The sequence below is a fragment of the Rhinolophus sinicus genome, linkage group LG03 (genome assembly GCF_036562045.2).
Source record: "Rhinolophus sinicus isolate RSC01 linkage group LG03, ASM3656204v1, whole genome shotgun sequence".
Taxonomy (NCBI): Eukaryota; Metazoa; Chordata; class Mammalia; order Chiroptera; family Rhinolophidae; genus Rhinolophus; species Rhinolophus sinicus.
In genome coordinates, this window is record NC_133753.1 from 191,478,188 (window position 1) to 191,500,355 (window position 22,168).

Sequence of the window (22,168 nt, forward strand, 5' to 3'; positions counted from 1 at the left end):
TGTCATTAGGACTTCATCTAATTTTTCCCAGAATGGGAAGCAGCAAAACTTACACATTTAGAAAAAAAAGAGTTCAAAAGAAAAAAAATCTGAGAGGGAAACTGGATTTCTTCAACAAAGCAGAGTCCCTGAGGAAACTTTGGCAAAGCATCAGGTCAGACTTGTGGAACAAGGAGCAATAAAAGATTTATTTCTTTCCTTTCTTTCTTTCTTTCTCTTTTGTAGCAAAAGAAATTCTATTTCTTTGTTCCCTAAAGGATTTTCTCTTACCATGTCAGGGACTAAGTTTATTTCAGCTTCACTTTGCAGTTTAGAAAAATCAGTTATATTCTAGATGTTGCAAGAGGCAGGAGGGGAAAAAGAGGCAACTAGGAATAATCAGATTACTTGATTAATTGATATGGAAAGAAACCACTTAAATTCTATTAATATAGTAAGAGATCGGTGTCTGCATGTAGGTATGTGTTTCTCACATAATGAACATCCTGAAACCCATCAGCCAATTATATTCTAGAACTCTGACAGTAGGATGCATCTGCCTAGGCCCTCCTCACTTACCCACTTCCTTTGTTACCCTTTCCATGAAATTTTGATTATCATTTCCTCACTTCTTAAGTATTTTGTTATCTATATGTGTACTTCAGATATCTTGATGTATGCACTTTCACAATGTACACATAAATCAAGTCATCATATTACAGACTTTGAGTATCTTACAGTTTTACTTGCCAATTATACCTTAATAAAGCTGAAAAACTACAAATAATTTATTTAAAATTTCCACCCTCAAGGAGGTAGAGCATAACACTCTACTCTTTAATGTGATCTGCACACAGTCACTTTCTTCTGAAGAGTACAGTAAGGAAGAACAGAAAAAAAACAAAAAACTTTACAGTGGAGGAACCTGATAAACACCTCCTCAGCCAGGTGGATCAAGGTCAACATCAAAAACAGGACATTGATAATATGTAACCTTGATATTGTGTGATAAAAAAAATGGCCCTTTACCTCTTTGGTCTTCCTCCTTTGAAAACATATAAGCCTAATGTAATTCTGAGGAAAATTACTATCAGACATAATTCAATTTAGAGAGGTCTAAAAAATATCTAGCCTACATTCATCAAAAAACAAGTTTGAGGGGCAGCTTGATGGCTCAGTTGGTTGGAGCACAGGCTCTGAACAACAGGGTTGCCGGTTCAATTCCCACATGGGCCAGTGAGCTGTGCCCTCCACAACTAGATTAAAGACAACGAGCTGCCCCTGAGCTTCCGGAGGGGCGGCCGGATGGCTCAGTTGGTTAGAGCGCAAGCTCTAAACAACAAGGTTGCCGGTTCAGTTTCCACATGGGATGGTGGGCTGCGCCCCCTGCAGCTAAAGATTGAAAACAGTGACTGGACTTGGAGCTGAGCTGCGCCCTCCACAACCAGATTGAAGGACAATGACTTGGAGCTGATGAGCCCTGGAGAAACACACTGTTCCCCAGTATTCTCCAATTAAAAAAAAATTAAAAACCAAAAAACAAGTTCGAGAAATTGTCAAAACCAAGAGGAGCCTAAGGAAAAATGATGTCTGAATGTGATGTGGTATTCTGAAGGAAACTTGGACAAAGAAAATAGACATTAGGGAACTATTGAGGAATTCTGAATAAAATACTAAGTCTCAGTAATAATAATGTATCAGTATTGGTTTATTAATCATAATAAATATACTGTACGTGAGTGGAAAATAGGAGAAAACAGTTGAAAATATATAAAACTCTGTACTATTTGCAATTCTTTCCAAAAACTAAAACTTCTATAAAATACAGGTTTTTTGTTGAAAACTAGTGGAGAAATATCTACAAATTTCTAAGGTAAAATTATTTTGCACTTTCCATTTAATTTGAAGTCAAATTAACATTTACAGAGAAGTGCATATTATAAATGAGAGAGTTTACCTTGCAAGAAATTCTTTGAAAGTATTATTCCAAAAAATAGATATCGCAACAAGACAAAATTGAATCATTACAATATGATAATATGTGAACAACTGTCACTGGCAAAATATATAATTTTATCTAAATAATTAATGTAAAAAATAAAAATATAATACAAAATATTTATTCTCAACTAGAAAGAGAAAGAGGGGAATATACAATAATAGTAAAGTTTAACACTACACCCTATTCACAGTCTTTTCCACTGATGCACTTCATGTTCTCATCAGAATGAATGAGAAGCATCTCCCAAGCTCACTAAATAATTCTTACCGCCATGTTTTTTATTGTTTGTTTTTTGTTTTCATTTTCTTTTGGCTCTAACTTCCTTTAAATCTGGAAAATGCCTGGTGCTCTCCTATATCTTCCTCTCTATTGATTTTACCATCAGATGTGTACTCTACCTCCTTTGATCACCTTTAATTTCTAAAGGATTTTATTGTTGTTCCCTTTACATTACTTATATTAAATCTTATTACAGTGATATAAATATGAGTTTTAGCTGTTCTACATTTTCCAGAATTAACTACCTAAGAGATGCTTTCATTTTCTCCTCATCTTGGTATTGCTCAAAGCATCTGCTACAGAGGTCTGTCTGTGTGTTTCATAAATGAGTGTCAATTAGCTGAGTTAAGGCATAAATGAATATGGTGAAACATTTTGTGAATGAATAAAAGTATTTAAAGTAAAGTTTACACCTTATTTCCAAATAAATATGAAGTACTGATTATTATCACAAAGGTGATTCAGATTTATCTAATGACTAAAATATCTCAATGTGTTCAACATACACAGCAGAGTAAAGCTGTATTTTATTTGGAAAGCCCATGACAGAGTCAAAATCACTTCCACGTTTTTACAATAAGACGATACACTTTATGCATTGTCTCCACTTCCTCCCCTCTAATTATCCTCTCTCTGTACATTAGTTACCTTTCTATTCTCTGTAACCCACTGAATCTGCTCTGTCAAGGTAGGAGAATAATCCCTTTTGCCAAATCTAGTGATTACTTCTTTCTCTTACCTGAATACTCAGCAGCCAATTCAACCCATTAGACTAATTCTTCTTGAAACCCCCTTTTCCTGACATAGTTCTGGATTACTAGACATCCTTTCTCAGACTTCTAGTGGGCTCCTCTATTTTTTTTTTTTTTTCCTCACAACTCTAAATATTGGACGGCGAGCTTGGGTCTGACTTTTCTTCTCTGTATTTGTGTGTTATCTCTATGCCCTCATCTAGTTCCAGGACTTTAATATCATATATTTATTAAAGACCCAAGCTCTCAATATCCAGCTATGAACTCCCTTCTGAAGTTCAGGCACAGGCACAAGTGTCAGAATCTCTATTTGACATCTCCATGTCCATATCCACTTGGCATCTCACCCTGAACAAGTCAAAATGGAACAACTGGTTGACCTTCTTAATGCTATAGAAAACAGCTTCTCTCTCAGGGTATAGAAAGAAGTGGATAGAATTAAATATGTTTGGAAGTTGACCTGACTAGATGACGTGATGGATGTCATATTATGGAGGTTTCACATTAATCCATATTATTCCTTTTCCCTAAGTCTTTCCCATCACAGGTGAACTATAATGTAGATGACGATTATGCTTAATTCAAGAACAGCTCTTATTGGAGCTTTCTTTTCTTGCTACTGTATGTAGGGATTTGATCACACTCTGTTTTCTTTTTTCAACGAATCAATATTTTGATCCCTATAGCAATTTTAACCAACAGAGAACTTTCAACTTCATGTTCACTCTCCTGCCTCAGTTTTTGAATCTTTTAATATGTGTATAACAACAGGCAAAAGACAATTACAAATGAAACTGTGCTACCAATATAGTTTTTATCTTTCTTTGGTTTTCTTTTTTCTCTCAAACATAAGTGGGACTAGGTGTGTGTGTGTGTGTGTGTGTGTGTGTGTGTGTGTGCATACATGTGTTCAGATATGCTCCATATGTGATTAATATTGTATTCTCTGAATAACTATCTGTGTGTTTCCCTGATGGATTTAAATCTGTGTTTTAGGAATTAGCTGCACCTTCTTCCACACTAAATGGATATTAAGTCAATGTATTCTGGTTTGGCCAAAGGTGGATATTATTGCTACTCCTGCTATATTTGGTGGGATTTTTGGTTCTCTTTACAATACATTTTCCTAATAGAATTTTCTTCAATGATGAATATATATGATATCTGAGATGTCCATGACAGCTGGCACCAACCACAGGTGAATATGGAGTACTTTCAATTAAATTAAAAGCTACATGAGGATTACTGTCTAATTTATTGGACAGGGCATTTTTAAAATATGCTCACTTACCAGATATTAATATTGGAGACACCTTCAGTTAATGGTGGAATTATTCAGTTGTTGGACTATATTCTATTTCAGTACTTGAGACTAACCAAACCAGTGACCATGTGGCACTGATGACAAATACCACAACACCAGTATCCAGTCTACTCTACGCAGTTACTATATCTACAACAATTATTATGGTTGTTCACACATGGTGGACATTCAAACTTTGTTTATATGAATAAACGAGTGGGCCTTGTTTATTCTGTCTACAATGGGCCTTTCTTTCTTTCTTTTTTAACTGAAAGCAAATTAATTTATTTTTTTAAAATTACAAAAAACTTTTGAACAGAAGAAAGGTGCCAAGACGCAAAGGAAGAGAAATATGGGGACCTAAGGAACAAAGGGCCTGGTGGGAGGGACCAGGAATTGGTAGAGAGCTTGGAATCATATTTGCCTATATGAGAGCTGGTACCAGAGGCACCGGAACTGGAGAGAAGAGCTGAGCTGCTAGCCCTGGTTGGGTACTCCTGCCTCCCCTGCCATGAAATCCTAGGGAATCCCTAGCTACCAGTCAAGGTTTGGATGGTCCTGGTGGGAGAGGGAACAGATTAGGGGGGTGATTCACCAAGTCATAAGAAGGAGGGCCTTTCTTAATGGTTTCAGAACATACTAGCACTTTTGAACTCAACAGTTTTCCAAAACAGAAGTAATGTACACATCCTGGCACCAGGAATATATCTAGCTAATTCAAATATCCCACTAGTCATGTTCCTCCTCATGAATTATTACAATTTCCCCATCTCTTAAAAGTGCTATATTCCCCAGAACTTTACTTTTGCAATTTTATGAAGAAAACATTTGACAAATTCTAAATTCCAATATTCCATTGAAGGATAATTGAAGAACTGCTTCCTGGCATCCCATTATTTTGTCCTAACATTTTGCTATTTTTAAGAATTAAATTTAGTACATTAGGGTAAACAAAGAAGGACCATTGCAAGATATATAATCTTTGATAGTGGGAATGGATATTTCACATTATATATAAATCCCTAAGATTTATTTGAAATATTTTAATTGCTATTATTATACTGTTTTACTTTACAGAGACTATTGATATTAAAATATGTCCTTACAACTGACAAAAACAGATTAGTACTTCACTTGATCATTTCATGAAAAATACTTTTGATTATAATTGAAACTGATTGATCAGGATATTTTTTCAGTATCCTTCTTGAAAATGGAAAAATCTAGAAATCTCTCAGCAAAAGTTTCTCTTTATTCTTAAGCTTCTCATCTTCAATCATAGATTCATGAGTTGCCTACTATAACTTTTAGACCATTTGGTAAAGCTCAAGCAAGTATGTGAATGAAGAAATAAAGAGAAATCATCATCAATTCCACTTATTTATTCAGCAATCACTCCATACGTGCTGCATGTACAGTATCAAGTGGGGGGACGATAGCTGTAGTAGTGTAAATTATATTCTTTTCTAAAAGTGTTTTTCCCCCAAGACAATTTAATTTACTCATTTTCTTGCATTTTGCAAGTTAAGTAATTAAACATGGAATGAAAACACTTTCATCCAGACCACAGGATCTTTTCCAAAAAAAACAGAGCCTATCTATCAAATGTGGCTGGCGATTTTAAAGAGGCTTGTTTAGGGACAAAAGCATCTTCTGTTCATTTGATATTATTAAACTTGGGGATTTAAAGGTCACCATAAAATAAAGAAGTGGTTCTGTTGTATCCTGGGACACATTCTCTAAAATTATTGCTTTTTCAGTGATATCTAAAGAAAAAAACTATACGATGCGTTGCCTTGGTACAAATGCTATAAAGCAACTAATGTCTATCGCCTTGTGAATATTAGCCTGACAATTTTTGAGTTGTAGTTTTTTTGTTGCTATATTACTCATGCTGTAATAATAGATTATTCGAGTACATCAAATATGTGTAATGAAAATAACTCATGTCTTGTATCAAGCTGTTGAACTAAATGTCTAAAAACTTGTAGCAAAAACATGTATTTTAATTTCACTGGAGTTCGCATAAGAAAGAGATATGGCAATAAGGTAAGAGCATTTTGAAAGCTTATTTAAGGGATAAATAATCTGTAGAGGTAAAAGGAGAAAGTTTTTGCAAAGGAAGGCTATCTAGTTTCAAATACAGAAATCTGACCTGATAATAATAAAAGCTAAAGGGAAGAGCCAAAGATGCCAACAGATTATGCCCATGAATTAACCTCAGACCTGACGTAACAGATGATCCCTCCTGATTTCTATATAAAGACATTTGGAATCATTTGATGTTAAAACACGGTTTCAGCACTCCATCCGCCAAGTCTGCATGCAATTACTATATTGGTGACAGCTTATTTCTCAATGATGTACGTGTTATGGTTCTAGAAAAGCATGGCAGAAATTTGGTAAATTACCACATAAAAGGTCATGAGTCATCTTGAATGATTCACTATTTTAACAGAAATCATTGGTCTCTCATGAAGTGTCAAATACTATAATCAGCACTGATCAACAGACCTGGCCAGTCCCCTCCCACACAGAGCAGATAGTTTTAGGGAGAGAAGTAGATCCAGGAAGAATAGCTATAAACTCGAAAACAGAGGGATGAATGCTGTGGTTTCAGAAGTCCATTATTCAGAGACCTAGCCGGTTTTGGTGGTCAAAGGCGGTTTGCCAGATCAAGGTTATTAGCTTGAGGCCTGAGCAACATACAGGCGTGGGCACTGAAATAAATAAGGGCCTCTAAATATCACTAGGCAATTTTAACTATATAACCTTCTGTCACCTTCTAACTCTATAACTTAGGACTATCAGTTAGATTGTCTGTATCTCAGTTTCCTCAGTTATAAACTGGTATAAAAATAGTATCTTTCTCATAAGACTCTTTTTCCTGAGAATTAATGGCATATGTAAAGCAATTCAAATGTTCATAGCACATCCATAATTTCGCAATATTTTAATGTCGTTATATTACTGAAGAGAACACAAGTCTCTTAAGAGTTTTTAAGCTGAGAAACATAGGGAAAATAACCAGAAGTTCATTTTAGCAGACCAGCTGATAAGACAATCATCCCTTAAATCATAGAAACTTCAGTGGAGACGGAGGGCAGGGAGAATTGAGAGTTCTTTAGGAGGTGGCATCAGGCGGACCTAATGAGGGACATAGACCGTGAGAGACGAGAGAAGGCAAAACACTGGGTCGGTTCCAGGTCTGCATGAAACTGTGGACCAATGTACCCACGAGGGAAAACTGGAGAGCACGCTGGGAGTGGAAAAGGGGACGAGTTCAACTTTAAACACATTAGCTTTAATCATCCATCATCTGTCTATCTATCTATCTATCTATCTATCTATCTATCTATCTATCTATCTATCTATCAATCATCAAGTTCATGTGCATTCTTAGATATCTGGATCCAGAAATGCTCAGAATAGAGATGATAACTAGTGTGAGGGCAGCAGATAATCTTATTCAAGCAGAAAGACCAACAAAATGAAACTAAATATTGCATGTTTACTACAGAGTTTTACGATTTGGAAATAACATCATGGTAGTTTCTAGTGAGAAAAGCAAATTAAAAGTAGTATATGAATTCATATGGCATTTTGGTAAAGCAATCTATTTCCCCATGCAATTCCATATGTATTTAGCTTAGAAAACTTTCAACAATGTTAGTTCTTCCACATTGATCATATATACAGAAAGTGCCAAAAAAATGTGTACACATTTAAAAAATTGTATTAATCATAATACTATATACCAATAACAAAAGATGAATACAAGTCACGTTTGACTTCTGCAATTACAAGAGGTGCTCAAAATGGTTGCCATCAGCATCCAGACACCTCTGGTTATGGTGAACTACTGCTTGTGCACAAATAACGTCTCTTAAAATGTGTATATATTTTTTGGGCACCCTGGCTATCTATCTATCTATCTATCTATCTATCTATCTATCTATCTATCTATCTATATGACAAAATAAAATATCATTGTAACTCCTATACCCAAGATCAAAAATAATAATTTCAAAATGAATACAATATTTTATATAATTATTATAATCATCATTGTTACAGGTAACAGAACCCTTAACTCTGAGCCAATCCTCTAAGCACTTCTCATATATTGACTCATTTACTCCTCACAACAACTTGACGAGACAGACACCGTTACTGACCCAATTTTACAGATGAGGAAATGAGCACAGAGACATTTACTAATTCACCCCACACACGTGGTACATGCAGAGCTCAGATTAGACCTCAGGAGTCTGGCTGCATAACCATCCTCTTTATCACTACACAGGATGACATCAGTGAATGTACATACATGGAAATAAGTGGTGACTAAGTCTGGTCTGATACATCTTGAATTTTCTCACATTAAGCATTATGTTATTTATCCATATTTAATAAAATATATGAAAATACATAAAGATCAATAAGATTTATGAAACAAATTCATTGAATAAATAGTTATTTCAAATATACTATAGTAAGTAGAGTCAAATACTTCTGTAATGATTTACTTCTCTTGCAATTCCCTAAACATATGTCATACTACAAACCATTGAAACGTGGATATATTAATGTACATCTCTCTCACACATATGCACGGACAGACACACACACACACACACACACACACACAGCCAACATGGATATGTGCATAAACTCATTTTGCCAATATAGACAACTAGTGCACTCTTAAATAATTTATTCAGTAATATATTTTATTACAATTAAGGGTAGGTAGAAAGGCTTAGATCAACCTACAGTAAATGGTCTTACCATTTGATAAGTTATTATGGATCTTGCACTTTTTGTCACCCTTTGGTGACATATTTAAAGTGTTTGAAGGAAAAACCCACAGCAGCTGAGAAATATAGTCTCAGTTGCTCAGGCACATACACAAAAACATGATATGTGCATGATTCTCATACAAATTTGCCTGAGTGTTTGTACGGCAATATACTTTCGTTAGTAGATCATTTTTCTCTCCTTGCATTTCCTAAGTCACAGTATATAAGCTGACAGACCACACACTAGGTGGTGAGTGTTGCTCTAACCATACTAACAAGCACAAAGCTTGTAAGTGACCCGGCTTCAGGTCTAATGGTTTGAAATTTACAATTCCAGTCACCTAAATAACTGTCTTCCACCAGGATTTAAGCACCTATATCCTCTCTGTTTGGAGCTGAAATGATGGAGATTGCTTCCTTTGTACCAATATAGTATGTTTCACAGCTTCTGATTTACCTCTTTGTATTCTTAACTAAGGGCTGTACAGGAGCTCGTGAGACAGATAGACTATATTGTACCAGAGAATGGCTGAGCCTAGCCTGATAAGGCACAAAACTGGAGAGTCAGTGAAATGGATTTCTTTCTATATTTTATACTGGATGGATACACTTCTATTGTGGGTCTTTATTTTGGTACTCTTGTCAATTAAAAAAAAAAAAAATATTTGTGTTTCTCATGTATAAGCTTTTTTTGTTTGTTTGTTTACCTTATCTGTTAAATGTGTCTTTTCTGCTGTACAATGGACTTGAAAAAAGAATCTGTTTTCATATATACCCAGCCCAAATTATAAAAATAATGAGTACATTTAAAAGAATGAAGGAATATGTTTCCCTTTAATTTCCTTCAGTCTAACACCCAGATAGGGTAGAGTAGTCTTGAAGGTGTCGTATTCTCTTTCTAAATTGCATTTTTCAATTCCCTAGGGCCTTAAAGTATCACCATTAGTTTTAGTCACACCAGGATGGTTTGATCTTTTTTGAAGTGATTTGATCAATTAAAAAAAGAAAAAAATGAACAACCACTGCTGCAGGAAATGACAGTGATACTTGAGGCTCAGCAAATTCTTGAGGATGTAAAAAGTGAAAGCAATTCAAGGGCATACATTCATTCTCCTCTTCCCCTAAAGAAACACCATATAAAAACAATCTGACACAAAAAACAGGAGCAAATTCCTCTTATCATTTATTTTTTGGCAGACAATTTTAACTTTAGAGGTATAAGTGATATTTACTTGTTCTTTGAACTTTGGGGAAATATCTGAAATCGTACACATGACTCACCAAGCTATAAGTGGGTGTGTGGTTTTTTTTTTTTTGGTTGTATTTTTTTTGCCCTTCAAAGGTTATTCATAATTGCCAAGCATGAAGAAATAAATCTCATAACAAACAGAACTGGTATGGTAGTGTCATTTGCAGTGAGGACTGTTTTGAAATAGGTAAAGGGTCCACAGCACTTGATATTTTATGTTCCTGGAACTAATCTCCAGAGGCTCTTCCAAAAGCAGAAAGAGCATGTTTACATGCTTATATCCAGACAAGCACTGGGATGTTATTGATCCCACATTTCTACTTCAAATAGCGCCATGGCCTGCAAAGTTGTATCTATTTTTTTTTTTTTAACAGTGACTATTGAAAGTGCTAACAAAATTCACTCATTCACCAATTATTTGGTAGTGGAAGACAATTCCTATTAATTTCAAGAATAGGAATTTGCTTCTATCTCTTCACTAAACAAGCATTCAAGATTTTTAGAATATTGCAATGTGTCAGTGCTAATGGGACAAACTGTAAATACACGACTTTAAAATTATAACTCCTACTGTCAAGGAAATCACCACCTAATGAGAAAAGCACGTTAATACAGAGTAGTACATGCCAGCTTTGCCGTTTTTCCAGAATTTTAAAAAACATCTTTGTCTGGTAGGGGTAAGCAGGGGAATTTTCATTGAGGACAGGCAACACGTGATTGGAACGTTGATAACTGACATTTAAATTGACATTCTATTTTCCATAGCCCAATTTACATATGAATTTTGCAATCAATTTTTCAAGCAAATGGAGGAATTAACTGTGGGACAGCTCGCAGAGACAGATCAGATGATTTCATTCCACATGCGTGGGAAGGGTTGATACATTTCAGCTTTAGTTGATTAGGGTAAAGGACAGAGGAGAGACTTTCCATGTGATATGAATATCTGCCTAACAGATATGCTACGTCTCCAGTATATTCTTATGTGTATGTTCTATTAGTATGACAGCTTCTCTCTCCTCACACCCTCTCACATTACGATCTCTAACTTTAAAGAAAAGTAGAGGAACCAATGAGTGGAAGGTAAGGGATAACACTCCCTCTCTACCTGTATGTTATGGGGCCAGTGAATGTGGGTGTGGGGTTATAGATGGTGAGGAGGAAAGGGATAACAAATCCAAAACAACTTGTATTCCCCTCCCATACTAGAGTATAAATAATGTCATCGTCTGTTCAGGCTGCTATAACAAACTAACGTAGACTGGGCGGCCTAAACAACAAACATTTATTTCTCACAGTTATGGAGGCTGGAAGTCCACAATCCAGGCTCCTGCAGATTTGGTGTCTGGTGAGGACCCACCTCTGGTTCCTAAATGACTGCCTTCTTTTGTGAACTCATGCAACAGAAGGGGTGAGGGATCTCTGGGGTCTCTTTTATAAGGGCACTGATCCCATCCAGGAGGGCCCCATCCTCATGACCCAATCACCTCCCAAAGGCCCTGCCTTCTAATATCATCAAATTGGGGATTAAGGGTATCAACATATGAATGGGGTGGGGGGAGAGGGAACACAAACATTCAGTCCATAACACACGATGAGGACTGGGTGGGGCCAAGATGACAGAGGCTTCAGGGAGCTCAGCCTAGGCTAATGTCACACACAGGATACGCTTCAGAGAAACACAGTGACAGCATGTCACCAATTGCACTAATCAGTCCAATGTGGGAATAGAATACTTAGACAGCTAACCAGGCAATCATAATTCAGAGGACAGGAGACAGTGCACATCCAAGAACCAGCATAGAGGCCCCCCTCACCCCAATAATAGATAAGTAGCGTCATCTTTTATCTATTAGCCATCTTTTATCTATTAGGTAGAACAGGAAAATCTGAGAGACTAGTAGGTTAGGCAAAAAGACTGGGTGAAGCATGAATACTGAGAATAACAAATTGTGTGCAATACCATGACAGACACTGCTCTAAGATATTTACGCACACAACATACAAATGTAAATGTCATAAAACTATAGTGATAGTTACTATTCTTACTTGCTACTTTAAAAATGAAGCCACTAAGGTCCAAGGATGTGACATCAATGGACCTAGCAGTGCTAGGGTTCAATCCCAATCTCCAGAGTGCTTGTGTCAAACCACTGGTCACACAGCCTTTTCTGTGTGGCTCAGCAAGAAAATAACATGCATTACAATAACATTTGAGTGACAAGCATACATATATACCGTATATGGTACACTGATAAAGTAAAGTAGGGACATGGTGTTTTAAATAAAGTGAAACTTATTTCTTAACTTCAGATATACACAAAATCATCAAAATGCAATTTGTGCCTCTCTGTGAATAGCATTTAGTATATAATGTTTCAGATATATTTCTAGTAAGCCATCTTGTGAATTCAATTTCTATTGAAAACACATGGAGAGGTTGTGAATTAAAGAACTTATGATCTTATTTAATTCCTACAGCAAATTTTGACATGACTGGGATGAGAGATTAAGGCTGTTTGATCCATAGTTTAGAATTTAATTTCTCTCATAATTAAAGGAACAAATGTATAATGTGTGTAATTAAGCATAAAAACAGTCCATATTCATAAAATAATTCCAGAAGGACACAGACAATAGAACCTTGAGAGGATTACATCTGTGACTTTATCAATTTCATTTTCTAAAAACAAAACAAAACAAAAAACCACCTCATTTATTTACTCTCAAACCATTTTAATTAATGGTGTTTTCTGACTTAATAATTATTTCAAATTATTTCCTTTTTGTATTAGAAACGTTTAAAGGGAAAAAAAATGTCACTTATTTCTCTACGATTCCAGTGATATTGTTGATGTATTTTTATCCCAAAGTGCTTTACTATGTACTGTTACTGTTTGAGTCATATCTTGGGTACAGGATATCTTGGGTACACATTATATGACCCATATTTCACAATATCATTAAAACACATCACCACCATAATATCTGTTTATGTGTCTACACTAAAAGTTTATTAAAAACACTTCATGTTACAGAACATTGGGTCATATCAATAGTTTTCTATGGCCAATAATATTGCAATAAATATTGTTTTTCAATAAATATTTCACTATATTTCAGAGTACTTCTTTAGGATAGACTGCCAAATTTGGAAGCGATTAAATATCCACTGATTCATTCAACATACATTTATTAAACAAGTCGTATGTGCCAGGGATTGCTATAGACATGTGCAGAAATGAAAAGATAAACACACACATGTACACCCCTCTGCTCTCATGAATTTTAAAGAGGGAAGACAGACACTTAATAAAGTCATAGATAAATATAAATATGATATGGGACACATGGCAAGAGACACTGGAATGGGGAACTCTTTTATATGGGGTGGTTAAGGAAGCTATTTCTAATTAAAGCTTTTCTCCCTCTCTTTTTTCAAAGGCACATGAATGTGTACATATGAAATCTCAGGAAATGTACAAAAAATAATCTGGTAGAATCAATGGAGACTTTAAGAAGGCTGTGGAATACCAGATCAATAAACAAAAATTATGTATTTCTATAAACTGAAAGACAATAAGAACATCGAAAATACTATTTCTAATAAAGCACAAATGTAAAATACTTTAAGCAAGTCTTGAACATGGGAATTTTTAAAACTGATTATTAACACAAAATTCAATACCTATTTATATATGCAGTAATTCAAATCTTCTATTTTTTCTTGTGTCAGTTTTTGAAATTTGTTGATTCCATCAAAGTTGTTGAATGTATTGGTATTCATGTGTTAATAATTACTCTTTATTTTCTTTATAGTAATATAATATCTGTAGTGATATCTATTTTTCTCCTTTCTGATATGAATAATTTGTGTTTTCTATCATTTTATTGATCAACCTGGCTAAACGTTTTTTCTCAACATTATTAATTTTTTTTAAAAAACTAATTTTGATTCAATTGATTTTTAAGGTTTTATCTTCATAATATCCTCCCTTCTGCTAATTTTGTTTGAACACACAGTTTAAGACTGTATTTCCCAATTGCCCTTGATTTTAGTTTTGTGTTCATTTAATTGAATTTTAAATAAAATGGAAGCATGCCGATGTACACCTCTTATGGGCCTAGGCACTCTGCGTGCTCCTTTACAACCTCTTTCCTCCTTGTGCATATACCCTGGGGGCCACACACTACTGAATTTGTCATTGACTGTGATGACAGGAAACTACATTACTGCTTTATTGTCTGAAAGGTGGCTTGTGGAACACCAATCAATTTCAATCAGACTCTGACTTAATAAAAACTAAACCTTTATTATATCAAGTCCCTAATAGGTTGGGTTTGCTTGTTAAAGAACTAGTATTCATTTCTATGATCATTATAGTACCTATACAGATGAATACACAATTATTTGAAAACCTGCAATGGTTATCACTTTAGAAGCAAAGTCTGACTTGGTGGGAGGAATGAACTAAGTAAGGTTGTCACCAATGTTTTGTTTTTTTAAATCTCTGAGCATTTTTAATAGACAGTATTTTATTGCATTTCTCTTATCTAATTAAATTCAAGATACAGGCATACCTCATTTTATTGTGCTTTGTTTTATTGCAATTCACAGGTGTTGTGTTTATTACAAACTGAAGGTAAGACTCTCTACCAGCAAAAAGATTCGACTCTCTATAATGCAATGGTCTGAAACTGAACGGCAACATCTCTAAGGCATGCCTATAATTGTGAGATAGATGCTGTGCATCTAGAAAAATTGAAGGTAATAAAGCAAATACAACTTGTGAGAAGAAGTAGGAAAGGGAAAGTAAGAAAACAATGAGCTAAAATTTTTGTAGTTCATATGACAGATGAAACATTATTTTCTAAATTTGTTAAATCAAAGAATATAGGTTTTATTCATTCATCCAATGACATATGGCCATTACTGTGTGCATTTTGCTATTATAAGAAGAAGAAATATAGTAGTGAACAAAACATGCAATATCCATGATGCCACATAGTTTATATTCTAGTGAGAAAGATAAACATTAACCAAAAACTGAATGTTTTAACCAAAACATTATTGTTGAAGCATGATAATGATAATCTCTAAGAAAGGGACAAAAGTGAATTGAGCAGACATAGTGGGTGGGCGTGGTCTGTGTAGGCTGATCAGGGAGAGTCTTACTGAAGAAGTAACATTCGAGCAGAGACCAGAATGAAGAGTATGAAAGAACTGTGTACATATTTTGTCAAGGAATGCTTCATGAGGAACACAGAATATACAAAAGCCTGAGCTGATGGAGGCCATCACACCTCCAGCAGGGTGAGAGAGGGACACAGTGGGAGAGATGAGTCTGTAGGGACCACCAAACATCAGAGAAAAGAGGATGTCTCAGGTTTGGAAACATGAGAGTTGAGACACTGAGTATACAAATGGACAGTCGCCAGAGCATATATAAGTTAGAACCCACACCTACAGTAAGCCGCCCAGGAAAACAATCCCTTCTAGGGGACTGTTTCTGTAAAGAACACAGAAAGCTAGCTTCCTACAAGGCAACCAGCAGAAAGACAGATTGCTACCTCCAGTGACAATCCAGAAAGCTAAATTAAAACTACTGTAACATTCAGCCAAAAATGGCCAGAACATGATTAATAACTGACAGCTTCTCTTATTTTTTTCTTTATATTTAAAATTTAATAAAAAATAAAACATCCAAGAATATCAGATTTTACTACCAAGTGAATATGGCGATTGTAGGAAAACCCTAGTCATCTGTTGCATCCTTCCATCCATTAATAAGCTACCTATCCTAGGGAAATATAATTTTTACTCCACTTCCAATTGAGGACCAATCAGAGAAAGCCAAATGTGCTCCCCTCACCAATCACGATGTCCCGCTCCTATGTGGTCTTTGTCCAGCGTCCCCAGGCCAACAACCTCCAGTCAGTGCCCCCTGTGCTTTTCCTGTGCTCCACTATGAACCTTCCCCATGCTCTGACTGCCTCTGAGTCACTGCCAGAACTCCAGAGACAATGGGTGACTCCCTTGCTATAGGAAGTTCAGAATAAATAACCTTTTCTTTCCTCATTTGACGGACCTGCATTTATTTCCAAAAGGCATGAAGGTAAACAGTATAATAACTAAAAGCAGATGCTGGCTTTGTAATCAGAAGTAAAACTAGCATACGGAAGGTAAGCAAAGAGAACATAGTTCATATAACCCAAAGGCAGAATGAAATAAGCACTAAAACATAAAACATAACATTAAACAAAAAATGACCTTAAGAACGCACCCAGAGGTAATTCCCAGTATCTGAAATCTTCAGTCTGCCTAGAATTTCACAGGGATTTATCACTATTGACTCCAGCCTGCAGCAGCTCATCTTCAAATATTGGAAAGTTCACATCATGTTTGACTTGAACCTTTCAAAGAGTGGCAGTTTGACCAAAGTACCGTTTAAGGGTTCCTTTGTTTCGGTTGGTCATTTTGTTTTGTTTTGTTTTTCCAGTAAAATACCTACGGTGTCCACTGAACCTTGAAACATTTTCCACGTTTATGTAGTTAAAAATTTCCAGGTAAGGAAAGCCATGAATAAATTCCTTCTCGTCAAGTTGCTCTACAAGTATCTCCTCCTTTTCCTCTCTCTCTCTTAGGAAAAAAAAAAGATATATTTAAACACAAAAGTATTACTTCAAGTCCTGTGAAGCATTTAAAGTAGTTTAAAGCATTTAAAGAAGCTTCCCTTCTCTGCCACCAAAGCTTGAGAAGTTAGGAGCATGTTGATTTTTAAAATAATGAGATTTTCTTCTTCCTGAGGTTAAATATTTTAGGAAGTCCAGCAGAGGCCAATCCATGCCTATAGAGAAAGTCATGTCATGTCATCTGTGAATGTTTCCTTATCAACAAAGCAAAGCCTAACATATATGCAGGACTCAGAAGTGTTTTAACATTCACACAATAAAAGTATTTTCTCCACTGTGATCAAGCTTTTGCTTGGCAGTGAAATTTTACTGACATCTGACATTTCCATAAGCTGCCAAATCTTTCCTGATAGGCATAATTGTTACTGATTTATAGTAGATGACTTCTTTGACACAAGCGATGCTTTACTATTCCACTGATAATTTTTAAAATTTGATCATTTCCAATGTTTGATTTTTACCAATACTACCAGTCATTTATAAACCCATGTGCTTATAGGGGGAAAAAACCCATAAATACACAAACAAAAAACAAGCATACTTGAAAGGATTTTATATGGACACAAAACCAAGGATTTTCCAGCCAATCCTTCTTATAAAAATGTATTCTGTCCACTACATTTTTCACATGGAACTAGAGAAGGTATATATTCACTGTTTTGGGCTTCCTACATTTACCAATAACAAAAAAATTTCCATATTTTGGCCTCTTTCATCCCATGTTTGAAGTTAACAGATAAATAAAGTATACATATTTTGTGTCTGTGTGTGTTTTACAACTTAAGCCAGGACTTGTAAAACAGGTAAATGTCCCTAATCATAACCGTGGTTAGGTTTACCTGTTTTCCTAATTAATGGAATCCACTATAGTGAGAATATGGACATCTACAGTCACTCATTTGGTTCCTTCCTCTAACCTTTGCTTCGTATCTGATTAAAATTGGGTAGAACCTGACACCAGTGGGGCATCTATATCAGGAGCTGGAACTATAACATTGAAAAGACCTTTCTAACTTGTCCCTTGTTTATTTACTTCTTTTTTTAAAATTCTTTTTTAAAAAATATTTTTGTTAAAATATAGCTAACATACAATATTATATTAGTTTCGAGTATACACAGCAGTTATTCAACATTTATATACCCAAAGAAGTGATCACCGTAAGTCCAGCAACCAACCTATGTTTATTTCTCGATTTCTCATATACTCAAACATATCACACACACACACACGTACATGTGCATGCACACCATGCATACACACACACACACACACACACACACACACACATCCAAAACATGTGAGAAGGCCATAAATATATACGTGTTCCACAAACTACAGGAATGTTATGGTTTCTGCTCAACAGGCCCAAAGATTTAGACAGCGGAGGGCAGGAAAGAATGACATGTTTGGGACTTTCAGTTGTCTTCAGGACAAAAGGACATCCTCCAACAGAGTTCACCAGGAACCCTGAGTTCACCAGGGATGATGGAGCGATCTCATGATTAAATCTGACCACTGCCTGTGTTCTTTTCCAAAGCGGCTAAAATTCCTAATTTTAGTGGTTTGACTCCCAATTCTTCCACCATTTTTGAATGTAAAATTAGTAATCATGTTTTTGGAATTGCTTTTTGACATTCATAATTCATTCTTTACAACACCAAACAGAACCATCAATATTAACATCAGGGAAGAGATTAAATGATACTGCAAAAGGAGAGGAAAGTACTCCACAAAGTCTATGAAAAACACTTGTAGAAAATTCCAATTCAATAAGGGTTTAAGTGGACAACGGATAACATGGAGCAAGGCATTTTATGCTTATTGAAATTATTTCCTTATGGTTTTCTGGATTTCATCATCAAAATAAATTATACTTGGCTTGGATTTTTATACTTTTATAGGACCTAAGTTCTACAGAATTAAACTGTGCATAGCCTATCAGCAAAAATAGTTACAAAACTGAACAAAAACTTGAGGGAAGTATGAACTTTTCTGCTCTAACACACATGTAAAAATCACAGATATTGTCGGTTATAGGTAACTGGAACTGTACAAAGAAAAATCATAGATAAGCGGGGGAGGGAGGGACTGTATTTATTGGGTTTGCAACTCTGCAACCCTTCCAATTAATCCTTGTCATTAATCTTCGGCCATGTATGCCCCAAGGCTGTATCTGCCATAGAGGATGATGGAGGACAGCCTGTATCTTGATACAGAAATTCAAAGCCTTCTCTTATTATCACTCTTCATGCAACCAAATGTCAGCTTACAATTCAGTAATCAACCTTGTGACGGTAACCACTGAGTGCCAGTTACACTTGTCTCCCAGGACCTTGGTCTTCACTTGCCCTCCAACCCCAGGCATCATCAGTGATAAATGGGTGTAATTGTGACACTTCAATGTAAGCCACATTTTATGAATTGCCAGTATTCTTCAGCATGGAATTTTTCTGAGGATTCATAAAATGAATACGCCTATGTCATAATCTAATTTTGTGGGTTTTCTCCTTGGGGGTCACTCTAGTACCAGCTGCCACATTAATTTTCATGTACATATATGCCAACCAGATGGCACAGCTAAAAAGACAATTCAAAAAATTAATAAAGGAACTGTTTCCAAAGTATGGGCAAGATTAAGGAAATTAAGAGGGAATGGTACAGCTTCCAGAAACTGGCCAAAATCGGAGCAATTAGCAGCCTTAGGTTTGTAGGTGATTAGGGAGAGAGCAGCGCTATTAGAAACCACCTACGGCTGTCACTCGATGGCTTAGCAGAAGCTTAGCCCGTAAGGGGAGAAACACAGATGCTTCCAAACCGTAGACAAGCAAAGGGAAGGTAGAGAGTATGTTCCCAGTGATCTTCTCTTCCTGCCTTTCCATCTCACCTTGGGTCCCCCTTGGCAGTACTCCTCTGAACACAAGAGGCACAGGGCATGCAATCTACAGAGGTCAGCCTCCCAGGAGAGAGGCGGGCAGCAAAGGACATACAATGTTGGGAATGGGTCTGGCGAGACGGGATGACCAAATCATATACCCTGCCGCATTCCTATCTCAACATTTTCATCAGTCATATTTTCCCTCAACCCCACTCATCTTTGCTTTAATTTGTTCTTATTTCTCTTCATCTCTTTCCTTCCTATGTATCTTATTCCGATCCTTTTTCAAAACGTATTCAAAGTCTCAGTTTGGCTGTAATACAACCAAAGCATGGTTTTAAACATAAAGTTTGTTGATTAACTGTCATATAGGTGACCATAATAATACTAAAATTTTAAAAATATAGTAACTATTTTATGACCATGTATTCTGTTCAGTTACCCCATTCCTTAGGCATTTATAGAACAGGTTATTATGTCTACTTCTTATAATTTAAATAAAAGCAAGAAATCATATTGATTTATTTTGATATTTACCTATATTGTATATCTATATATAATGATATAAACCATTGATTCAGATACATATATATACACATATATATCTATATATATATATGCATTATATGTCCTCTAGATGATTAAATATTTTACACGTATCTCCTAAATTATTAATTCCTTAAATTAAGACTCTAATCTTGCACTCTCTTTGTACTTCAAGTTCTGCACAATGCTGCCTCTCCACTGGGTATTTCCTAAATACTCATTGGCTTTACTTAGATTTTTATTTGGTATTGGGTCATAAGAATCACATATTCATAAAAGTTTTTATTGCTTCTATATAACCATGTGGTTGGAAAATATGATGATTCTGGTCTTAGACTGAGTTTGCATTCTATACATCATCACTTAGAAATTTAAAGAAGCAAAGCATATTTGTGGCATGTTCAAAGCACTGATAGAAAATCCTCTTTATAGCATAATTTTAGAACTATGTAAACTTGACAGTTTTTTTAAAAAAAATAGGAGATATAAATTCCTTAGTAAGAAAAAAAAATGTAAGCATCAACTATACTTAATTTTGTTTTCTGAAAAGATGATTTTCATTTTTCCTAGACTGTGTTTCATTGACTATATGATAAAAAGGGTTTATTCAGAATCAGAATAAAATAAATCAAAATAAACGGAAAAGTATTTCTTAAAAGTAGATTTTTATCTTCTAATATAAACATCAGAGTAAAAACGTCTAATTTTAATAAAATGCAGCTCCATAAATTACAAATGGAGATGTGAAACATCTGTGGATATAATCAATTTGAAAGAAATCATATTTTGATAATGCAAGAAATAACTAGAAAGTAATTAATTATAACAGTAATCAATACTGTGTTTCCCAGAAAATAAGACCTAGCTTGACCATCAGCTCTAATGTGTCTTTTGGAGCAAAAATTAATATAAGACCCGGTCTTAGTTTACTCTAAGACCGGATATAATATATAATATAATATAATATAATATAATATAATATAATATAATATAATATAATATAATATAATATAATATAATATAATATAATATATCGGGTCTTATATTAATTTTTGCTCCAAAAGTCACATTAGAGCTGATGGTCCAGCTAGATCTTATTTTGGGGGAAACATGGTATACAGTATTATTTAAACCTTTGATAAAGTTCTGTGAATAATTAAAATTATTTCAAATAATTTTATATGAAAATCTTCTTCATAGATACAAAAGGAAGACGTTATTATAATTATCACTTTATAATATCAAAACAAGCTTTCTACAGTTAGGCTGCATTTCTCTTTTGTGTCACCAAGTGGAAGACAACTTGATGGGTTTGTTCTTTTTGTACATAATGTACTGGACTCAAAAATAGTTGGAAACTTATACTTCCAGGTCTAGATTACTTTATCTTGCAGAAATTCCTGACATTCCAGGGTCAAATCTCTCAATAGGCACAGAGCTGTGCAGGTTTCTAAAGGAATAAATTGATACGAGCATTAACAACAACAAAATCATGAAAAGTCCCACCATTCTCCGAAGCCTCTCTGAGAAATTTCATTACAAAAAAAACAAAAAAACAAAAAAACAACCAACCAAACAAACAACAACAAAAAAGCACGCTCATGGACAGCATCTTAAATATGAGGCCTGTGGTGACACATGTAAGATAAGGTCGAGGGATACAGACACATGAGAAATACATATACAT

General features: G+C 35.1%; 2 long non-coding RNA genes across 2 annotated transcripts in view; both read right to left on the reverse strand.

Annotated features, from left to right (window-relative positions):
- The window catches only part of LOC109435515 (uncharacterized), a 105,938-nt gene extending 89,164 nt beyond the window's left edge, over positions 1-16,774 (reverse strand). Inside the window, exon 1 of the long non-coding RNA XR_002135981.2 lies at positions 16,651-16,774. This is a non-coding gene — a long non-coding RNA (uncharacterized LOC109435515). The remainder of the gene's footprint in view (positions 1-16,650) is intronic.
- Positions 1-22,168, reverse strand: part of LOC141570731 (uncharacterized) — a 504,906-nt gene that overhangs the window by 408,348 nt on the left and 74,390 nt on the right. The window lies entirely within an intron of this gene.